Consider the following 11435-nt stretch of genomic DNA (forward strand, 5'->3'; position numbering starts at 1 on the left):
CATGACAACATATGTCCCTAGGGGCCATCAGGCACCTAACGACACATTTGGTTGGTTCCAATGCATCAAAAGTGTAACTTATGACCCCTTTCAACACATTTCATGACAACATATGTCCCTTGGGGCCCTAGGACCCCTAGGGACCTATTTGGTTGGATCTAATCTGTCGATAGGGGCTATAGGTTAACCTATGACCCCTCTCGATACATTTCATGACAACATATGTCCCTAGGGGCCATAGGACCCCTAAGGATGCATTTGGTTGGTTCTAATGCATCGAGAGTGGTCATACGTTAACTTATGACACCTCTTAATGCATTTCATGACAACATATGTTCCTAGGGGCCCTAGGACCCCTAGGGATGCATTTGGTTAGTTCAAATGCATTGAGAGGGTTCGTAGGTTAACCTATGACCCCTCTCAATGCATTTCATGACAACATATGTCACTAGGAGCCCTAGGGGCCACATTTGGTTTGTTCCAATGCATCAAGAGGGGCCATAGGTTAACCTATGACCCCTCTTGATGCATTTTATGACAACATATGTCCCTAGGTGCCCCAGGACCCCTAAGGACCCATTTGGTTGGTTCTAATGCATTCAAAGGAGTCATAGGTTAACCTCTAACCCCTATCAATGCATTTAATGACAACATATGTCCCTAGGAGCCCTAGGTCCCTTAGTAACACATTTGGTTGGTTCAAATGCATCAACACATTTCATGACAACATATGTCCCTAGGGCCCCTAGAACACCTAGGGATGCATTTGGTTGTTTCAAATGCATCGAGTGGGGTCATAGGTTTCCTCTCAATTCATTTCATGACATCATATGTCCCTAGGGCCCCTACGAACCCTAAGGATGCCTTTCATTGGTTCTAAAGTGTCCAAAGGGGTCCTAGGTTAACCTATGACACATCTTGGTGCATTTCATGACAACGAATGCCCCTAAGGATGCATTAGGTTAGTTCTAATGCATCGAGAGGGGTCATAGGTTAACCTATGACCCCTCTCAATGCATTTCACAAAAACATATATCCATAGAGGCCCTAGGACTCCTAGGGACCCATTTGGTTGGTTCCAATGCATTGACAGGGTTCATAGGTTCGATGCATTTCATGACAACATATGTCCTTAGGGGCCCTAGGAGACCTAGGAAAGAATTTGGTTGGTTCTAATGCATTGAGAGGGGTCATAGGTTAACCTATGATGACACTAATTGCATTTCATGGCAATGAATGTCCCTAGAGGCCCTAGGGGACCTAGGCATGCATTTGGTTGGTTCTAATGCATCGAGAGGGGTCATAGGTTAATATTAGAACCAACTAAATGTGTCCCAAGGGGTCCTAGGGCACCTAGGGACATATGTTGTCATGAAATGCATCAAGAGGGGTCATAGGTTAATCTATGACCCCTCTCAATGCATTTCATGACAACATATGTCCCATTTGGTTGGTTCCAATGCATTGAGAGGGGTCATAGGTTAACATATGACCCCTATCAACATATTTCATGAAAACATATGTCAATACATTTGGTTGGTTTGAATGTGTCAAGAGGGGTCATAGGCTAGGTCATAGGTTAATGTATGACGCCTATCAATGCATTTCATGAAAAAATATGTTGATACATTTAGTTGCTTCAAATGTGTTGAGAGGAATCATAGATTAACCTATGACCCCTCTCAATGTATTTCGTGACAACGAATGTCTCTATAGGCCCTAGGGCCCCTAAGGATGCATTTTGTTGGTTCCAATACATTGAGAGGGATAATAAGTTCCCTCTAGACACATTTCATGACAACATATGTCCCTAGGGGCCCTAGAACTATAAGGGATGCATTTGGTTGGTTCTAATGTGTCGAGAGGGGTCATATGTTAACCTATGACCCCTCTCAATGCATTTCATGACAATGAATATCTTTAGGGGGCCCCTAGGGATGTAGTTGATTAGTTCTAATACATTGACAGGGGTCATAGGTTAACCTATGACCCCTCTCGATGCATTTCATGACAACATATGTTGCCAGGGGCCCTAGGACCCCTAGGGACCCATTTGATTGGTTCTAATGCAATGAGAGAGGTCATAGGTTAACCTATGACCCCTATCAATGCATTTCATGACAACATATGTCCCTAGGGGCCCTAGGGGCCCTAGGGCCCCTAGGGACACATTTGGTTGGTTCCAATGCATCAAGAGGGGTCATAGGTTAACGTATGACCACTCTCGACACATTTCATGACAATGAATATCCCTAAGGGTCCTAAGGTCCATAGGGATGCATTTGGTTGGTTCTAATGCATCAAGAGGCGTCATAGGTTTACATTAGAACCAACCAAATGTGTCCCTAGGGGCCCTAGGTTCTAATCCATCGAAAGGGGTCATAGATTTACATTAGAACCAACCAAATGCATTGTTAGGGTCCTTGGCCCCTAGGGATGTATTTGATTGGTTCTAATGCATCAAGAGGGGTCATAGATAACATTGGAACAAACCAAATGGGTCTGTAGGAGTCCTAGGGCCCCTAGGGACATGTTGTCATGAAATACATCGAGAGGGGTCATATGTTGGTTCCAATGCATCGAGAGGGGTCAAGGTTATCCTATGACCCCTCTCAATACATTTCATGAGAACATATGTCCCCAGGGTCCCTAGGACCCCTAGGGACGCATTTGGCTAGTTTGAATGTATTGAGAGGGGTCATAGGTTAACCTATGACCCCTCTTGACACATTTCATGACAACATATGTCCCTAAGGGCACTAAGGCCCCTAGAGATGCAATTTTTTGGTTCTAATGCATTAAGTCAAGAGGGTTCATAGGTTAACCTATTATGCCTATTAACATATTTCATGACACTAATAGATTTGGCATCGATTTGCAATGGCTATGTGTCACAATTATGACAGAAATGTGTGGCCACTGCGATAGACATAGACGTCATAGTTATTTAGTTGCAAATTATGACATCTATTCTTTGTCATTGCAATTACGATGCCTATTCGTTGCTATGCAGCCACCTATATTGACATCAACTCTGCCACAATTTCTCTATTTTTTGTCGCAATTGCGATGGGGTTGCCGTCACATCTACAACAACCCCGTCGTAGTACTTGACCAAGTCATCACAATTGTGACGCCAACCCTAGCAATTGCGATGGGGTTATTGTAGATGCACTGATAATCGCATTACAATTTCTGGGATTGGCATCACAATTGTGATGGTAAGAGATGTAAAATAAAACAAAAATATTCCATTTCTCATTAAGCCCACACCACTCCTTCCATTGGTCTTGATCTTCTATTCACTCCTTCTTTCTTCCCTAGGTCACTGTCCTGATGATGGATCATGATGTACAATTAGGAAGCAAAGAGTGCACATACTTATTCAAATAGGTTCCTAAACTTACATGCCAGTCTATATGGAAAATATTAACAGCCTTTACACCTCAAAATTGGGCTTGATGATAAATCATCATATTTTAGGAGGCCAAGGTATGCCAGGCAATTGATGTTAGCTAATATAAATATTCCACAAGGAACCAGTCAAAGACATTCTTCAAGCTCTAGAGTTGCACAGTTATCGTCAGGTTGTGTGATTCAAATATGCACTCCTAATTTTTGGGCCATTTCATTGGAAGGGAACCATGAGATATCTATAGATGACTAGTCATTTTGTTCGAATACTATTAAATTAGCAGCATTTATGTGTATGCCTGGAAACAAAGATGGAAGATAGCCTTGGCGATGCTTCTGATGTTAAACTGAGATTATTAAGAACTTTAATAGTAGACCCAACAACTAAATTAGTCACTATAAAAAATCTAAATTGCCTTCAATAAAAATAAAGAACTATTGTAATGTAAAAAACATTACAATTATAGCACTGCCACCCTAGTTGACAATAGAATTACAATTTAACAACTCCATCTAACAGAATATTTACTAGAAGACCTAAAAATATTTCACACTCTAAAATAACCTTTAGAAAGGTCAGCATGCAATCTTTGCATGAAAAGTGAAAATGCATGTTGAGACATCTACCTCTAAATTCCCTAGCAGTATGCTATGCATACAAAGTACAGATGCTGCATCATATGATCTTAACGAAGTAGATCTAGTTGAAGGTGCAGACTGTAATAATTGTTGATAGGAAAATATAGTGATAAAATATAATTCCCTCAAGCTTGCTTAGAAATGAATGCCACAAAAAATGATAGGCAATACCCCAAGTACAAGATGTGAAAATTGAGCTTAATTCAACAAAATATTTAATTAGAGCATATAGCTCATGAACCAAATCTAAACCAACTTAAAGTATGAATAAGAATGAGGGTATAGAATATGATGAATGCGTGCATGTTTTCTGACAAATAACATAAACACTATTAAATAATCTCGTGTTTAAAAATGATTTACCTATAAGAAAACATATACAACAAACAAATAGGTAATTGAACCAAGTTATATATAATTGTAAAGTGGATTACAACCTCACTAGGACAAATGTCATCAAACCAAGAGATCCAAATCCTAAAAATAGAAAATCTAGTTAGGTTTGATTCTAAAGAAAGTAATCATGTTTCCTTCCTTACAAAAAAAATAGATATATGTAAGATTAGATATAATGATCAGTTCAAAGTCAGATTCAATGAAAAATAGTATTTTGCACCACCAACCCTGCGCAACGAAATCCCTCTGCACATCACCGTCATAATTTTTGCATGCCCAAACATAGGCACCATCACTCTTCAAAGCATAGGCTACCATATCATCAATAATCATATGCTGACCTATTCATGAATCAATCATTGAAAGAAGTTATTGTGTGCCTAATAGAGTCAAGATAATCAACATTGCAATCTTCATATTATTGTGCCAAGAAACAAAACCAACTAGATTCCTATTGCGTCATATTTAGCTTTCCAGCTGGCATCATATACCTCCTGGAAGATATCTTTAAACCTACCAATTTAAGTCACATATAAGAAGAATCTCCGAGAATACGAGGATCATTAAGCTAGAGAATCATAAAGAATGATAACATGGGAAATAAGGTGTGTTAGAGAAAAAGGTAAAAATAAGATCATCAATCCTTGTATTGATTTGAAAACATACCTTCCATGATATTTTTAAAAAATTATGTTTTTAGTATTCAGGTAAAGTGGCCATTTCTTCTCATAAGCTATTTCCATTGATGCATCAACAAATGCACAAATAGACTGCACAAAAATAATTAATCATAATTGAATATTTGAGATTTGCTCAATTAGAATTAGAACAGGAAATTATATTTTTCATAAAAGAGAGGACTACATACCTCATCAGTATTGTACATAGCTAATGCTATTCTTCCATCTCCTTTAAAGTCATATACCTCGAACTCTGTAGTTACACCTTCGTTCTCTGGAACTGCATCAGTTGATAGAAATCACTATTGCATGCTACAAAGAATACTAATGAAACAAAAAATAAGTGTTTTCCGATCTCTGACAGTGAAACCACAATGATATTCACTAAGTTGAAAGACAATAATATTATAATTCAATGTGTTCACAACTTGTCAAATATGGAAATAATCCAAGTATCCTTAGAAGTGGAGTTCAAAAAGCAACAAGCTCTTCACTTTTAGTGATAAAAACCTCATTACCTTTTTTAACAGCATTACCTTTGATTATCTTTTGTGACCTTTTCTCGGCTAAAGACTTATGAAAACTATAATTTCATTCCTAAATGACTCTAAAAGATCTTTTAAAACACTCTTCACACACCTATAACCTTAACTAACCCCATTCAAGCCTAAGTTGGGTTATGTTGCCAATGTTGGTAATTTTACAAGATCTTGCACTTTGAGTGCATTTTACATCATTTACGGGCTTTAATAGCGTATTACATCATGTAAACACTACCATCCACTCATAACTCTTCCTAGGACACCCTAGGACTTCAAATGACCCCTTACATCATATTGACTCCCTATTTGTGCCAATTTGAGCTTCACTTACATCTTATTGAGCTTCACTTTGTTTCAAGAATAGTTTAATATTCTCTACTAAACAAGGTCAACCACATGAAGGTGGAAGCTCATTTGGCCCCACTGCCCTTCCCCTAATATCACTCTACATTCCTCATTAACATCTAACATTCATTCATTCTTTCAACCATTAATAAAATGTAACATTCAATCAATATCACATGATAACATTCATTAACACATTAGATTCGTAAACATGCAACATTCATCAATATTTTTCATTAACACATAATTCATGAACATTCATTAGCACATAATTAAATTCACTAAGACATGAAATTCAGTCATTATCAATTAAGGTATGTAGATGAAAATCATTTCTTTTTTCTATGTAAGCTCTAAAAGGAGCATCAGTGTCATCATCAATTCCCCCCTCATCAGTTCTTTTATCTGTTCTTGATGATATCAAATTCCCATGATGTTGCAAACGGGGGTCCTTTGCAATAACAAATAAAAGAGTTAAATTAAAAATAATTTATTATAATTGTTACAAGTATTTAATTATTTTAAATAACATAACTATGGCGCTCTTTACCTGATCTGACCACATCATTTTGTCTGGACTCAACATCAACATGCTCATGAACATCAACCCCTTGATCCTCTATAGCTGCTATACAAAATGCTATGTTAATCCAAACACCAATTGCAATTGTACATATAAAAAATTTAATAGCAAACGTATACCTCCACCACTAGGATGCAAATCATGTGAACCTTCAACATTCATAGATTGTGTAGAAGGATTGTCAGGCTGCATTCCAACATCCTACACATTGTTATCATTGCTTGCTTAAAATAGATATACTCGCTTTATATTAGAACTTAACATCAAATAGACTAATTGGTAAAGTATTCAATTTGAAATAAATTTCATTTAGCTTGTTTACCTATGGCTCAGATGCATCATTATTAGAACCTTCCACACTAATTTCAACTCGTAGCCATTCATCCACGGCTCTATAGCCTTGTTGGAAGCTAATTCTCTTATCCTCTTCTGTGAGGCATCTCTTGAACTCCGAGCCCTGCATTTTTGCATGGTATGGTGAATTTTACTTGCATTGTTTCATCAACCAATGGAGGGTAGTTAAAATATCAAAAGGAAATACAAAAGTTTCAAAAGTTGAGGATCAAGAATACTTACAACTCATGCTTGAAGTTTTGAAAAACAACCACAACTGAGCTTGTGTGTTTTGTGCTTTTCTAGTCTTGCCTTTGTTGCCTTTGATGTGTCAGGCAATCTATGAAAAGTTTGAAATATGTTAGATAGTATAAATATAGAGGTTAATTAGTACATAATTACATTCTTAATAGTATCACATACCTTGGTGTACTCTCTACTAGTTTAATTGTATTTTTCTTGTCAGCTTTATACTTTCCATTAAAAAACAGAGCCTGCCACTCAGCCTTAGGAACATAGGGTGGATGCTTGTACCTTGGGTTATCCCATAATTTTTTTCTATACTGGTCCCTAATATAATTCAAACATAAACCAACTTTTTCAAGGAGCTTGTTTCTCTCATATGCATGAGGTCCAAAGAGTTGGGTCATGCTCTCTATAAGGATAAAACACTTTTATATTAGTTATCGCATTTATTTCAATTTTTCTATAGAAGTTTATCCAAGTGTAACTTTCATTACTTTCTTAGTTTGCATTTATTTGGCATAGTGAAAAAGGAAGTAGAGGTAATTATCCCTATTTCCTTTCTTATCCAAAAATGGGATATTACATCTATAATTAATCAATAAATATGAGTGTCCATATTTTTCAGAATTCCTAGGAAATCTGTGCATAATGTATCCAGTGCCTAGTTTAGGCCACTATGTTGGTGTCCATATGTGCATTCATCCTCTTTTGATGAATAATTTGTGCAAGCTTGGTGTACTCATTGAAATAGCAACTGAACAAGAGTTAGCAATTGTAACAGTCAAAAGAAGGTGATGATTCATGCAAGAAGATGTGAAAAATACATGAAAAAGTAATGTTTGAGTTCAAAGAAAGTAGACATGTGAGTCTAGTTAATCATTCATGTGAATTATAAAATTCAAAGGTGTATCAAATAAATAGTTGTAAAAAAATTGTGAAAAAGTTTAAACGTTGAGTGACTACCAAAGGGGGGTCATTACAATCTACATCGTAAACACATAACAATTAAACACATAACAAAAGAGAGAAAAAGAGGAATTTGTGTACCAGTAGATGGTGCAACAATCGACGCCTGTAAGCTACATCTTGTCGACTCAGCAGTCAAAAAGAGATTTTTGGTTGTCCTGGATGGAGGTAGCATCATCAAAGGATTTGAAGCTGAAGAATAAAATTGTTAGAGCATGCATAAATATAGAATGCGTGCATAAATTCAGTCTTAATTGCATGTATTGTCAATGATTATGATAATTCCTATCTATATTCAATGAAAAACACAAGTGGGGAATGGAACATGCGATCTACCTAAACCACCTGCAACACCCTCATCATGGGAATGAGGCTCGAAATCATGCAAAAAACTCTATAAAGACAACACATCCATATTTTAATTAATGTCATAAAAGAGCATAACATAAAAACCATTATTGAACTCTTGTTATAATTAAAAAATTCATTAATACTTACTTTTAAGGTTTCTGAGCTGTGCAACAATTCAGATGCCCTATTTTTTATTTCCTGAGTAGTAGGCTTAATGGTTGCCAAACATATAATTTCTCTGCCAATTTTCTTTAGCAACTTTTTAATTGAATCGATCAGGTCATCGGTCTCTACTAAATCAATATAAAATGAGTCCTCCTCAGGGGAAAACTGCTAAGGGAGTGCAGGTTCCTTTCCCTCGCTTTGACCACTGGCCCTTTGTGACAACAATAGTATTAGTATTATCAAAATTACTCCAAAATAATGAAGAAAACAACATTAAAAAAATAACATTTTGCTTCTATCTAGTTTGCACAATTACAATGAGTTTTACCTGCTCATGTGTAGATGAGCCGGGAACATCGCCAGCATCCCCTCTAGGCAGTTGCTCCATATTGTGCCCCTGTGTCAAAGTTCAAGTATAAAAATGTTAGCCAAAAATTTATTGACTAAATGGTATGTTGGAATCATTGATTAGAAGTTGGTTTAATGGTATGTACCACCCCCATGATAGTAGCCTCGTTTGTATCTATGTGGTTCAAATTGTAATCAATAAGAAGCTCTTCCCCTGCATGTATTGATTTTATCACACAAATGAATACACGATTTCCCTCATGCACCTCAAATATGCAATTGGGTTGCTTTATAGTTGACCTGAGTCATGTACTATTTATAAAACCCACAATATTTCCTGTTGCTTTTGGCCTTCCATTAATGTATATAGCCACACTTTTACTTTGATTATTGTCTTGTTGTTGTATATAATTTTTCGAGAGGGCATACCTATACATACTTTTTTTTTATTGAACAATATGCATCCAACTTTTGTAATCGTAACATGGTCCAATATACTCCATCAATTTAGAAACTTTTTTGTAAGACACCTTTATGCCGTCCATAGAAAATAGGCCCAAACCATGTAATGATGATGGTGCTATGCAATATATCCTCTCGTAAACACAAAAATTAGTGCTTATTGGGGGAAGTTCCTTGGGTACCTAATGTTTCTGTAGATGTTGGTACCTCAAGGGCACCTCGATGTCACCTTCCATCTCATCATCATAAGAACATGACCCCCCTTGAGCAAGGAAAAATTTTATGCATTTATTGAATTTCCTTCTAGTCCTTTGACCTCTAGTTAATCTCCCTGTTCTAGATAAACTGCATGTCTCACTTTCCTCTTCTATTCCTATCTTTCCCTCACTCGAGGAAGACACTTCTAAAAAATACCTATTCGCAGCTACCTGCAAATGGGAGAGATCTTAGAAGACATTAATCTTACTATTGATAAGTGTATTAAATAGACTATCTATAAGGAGTATTGACTTATACCTATCGATCCATGAGACTGTGCGAGATGCTCCTGAAAGGGGTTCAGTTTCCTACAAATGTAATTCAATTATCATGAGTATAATCACATCATAATCATAATCACATCCATCATAAGAATCACATAAAAATTAGAAATATTAAAAGGTACACAATATAACACTTAAATCAGGCTCACATTATAAGCCTACTAGGGAAGTAGGCGTAGTGAAGGGCTAAGCACTTATATTATGTTTTCCCTGTGAATTTTATTCTAGGTACAACTCCTTTTTATAGATATTTAATGAATTCCCTTTTCTAAACTATACACTTACAAATGCTTTTGACCTGAAAGAAAATAAGGCTCAATACATTCATGCATCAATATGTGTTTTAAATAGTTTTATTTAATTAATTTAGATTAATAGTTAGTTTAGATTAGCAGTATTCTATTTCTAGTTGAAACTTGTAGCTTTTAAATAGATAATGATTAAACTATGTAACCATATAAGACAAATATATTTCTATCAAGAAATTAATATTAAATAGATTAAGGATTGATGGCATACCTCTAAATTTCATCATCATCATCCTCGTTGTCATCATTATCATCATCATCATCATCCTCATCATCATCATCATCCTCGTCGTCATCATCATCATCCTCCTCGTCATCATCATCATCATCCTCACCATCATCATTGTCATCATCGTCGTCGTCATCATCAACATCATCATCATCAACATCAACATCATCTTCATCATCATCATTAGTAGCACCATCTACATCATCTTCTGCTTCTTCGGTATCTTCTTCTTACATCGCATTATACTTTATTGGTCTTCCTCTCAGTTCATGTCTAACAAGAAATGACCAACCCGGTTTATGTGGAATCTCTAAGTAAAATACCTACTCACGTTGGCTTGGAAGAACATAGGGCTCATCCCCAACTGGCTCAAACAACCTTGTATTAACCATTGTAAATCCATTATCATGTTTAATAACAATTCTATCAGGATCATTTGGATTAAGTTGTCGCTTGTACCATTTGACAATGAAGAGTACTAATTTGAAGGAACTAAAATAACACTCTAGTATATCATCCAAAATGCCATAGTATCAATTTTTAAACTCTCGAGGATGTCAGTCATTTCTAGATGAAATATTAGTCACTTGAAAGACTGTAGTTATTCTTAAATCACAAGTTTTCTTCTTGTCATCCAACACTTTGATGCAAAATTTCTAACCATTACAGAACATAGCCTTGTGGTGTTTAACCTACAATAGTATGTGAAACATGTCAAAATTATTGTATCATGAGTTGATAAACATATGGGTGATTAATAAATTTGTACATACCTAGAAATCTCTTAAACCACATGCTAAATCTATTTCCTTTTGCATAACATTGGAATCTCCATTATGATGAGCTTCTTTAACTAATGAAGATACACCTTCCCATGTTAATTTCT

This window comes from Cupressus sempervirens, chromosome 6, assembly GCF_028749045.1.
Source record: "Cupressus sempervirens isolate cs-2001-9-10 chromosome 6, ASM2874904v1, whole genome shotgun sequence".
Taxonomy (NCBI): Eukaryota; Viridiplantae; Streptophyta; class Pinopsida; order Cupressales; family Cupressaceae; genus Cupressus; species Cupressus sempervirens.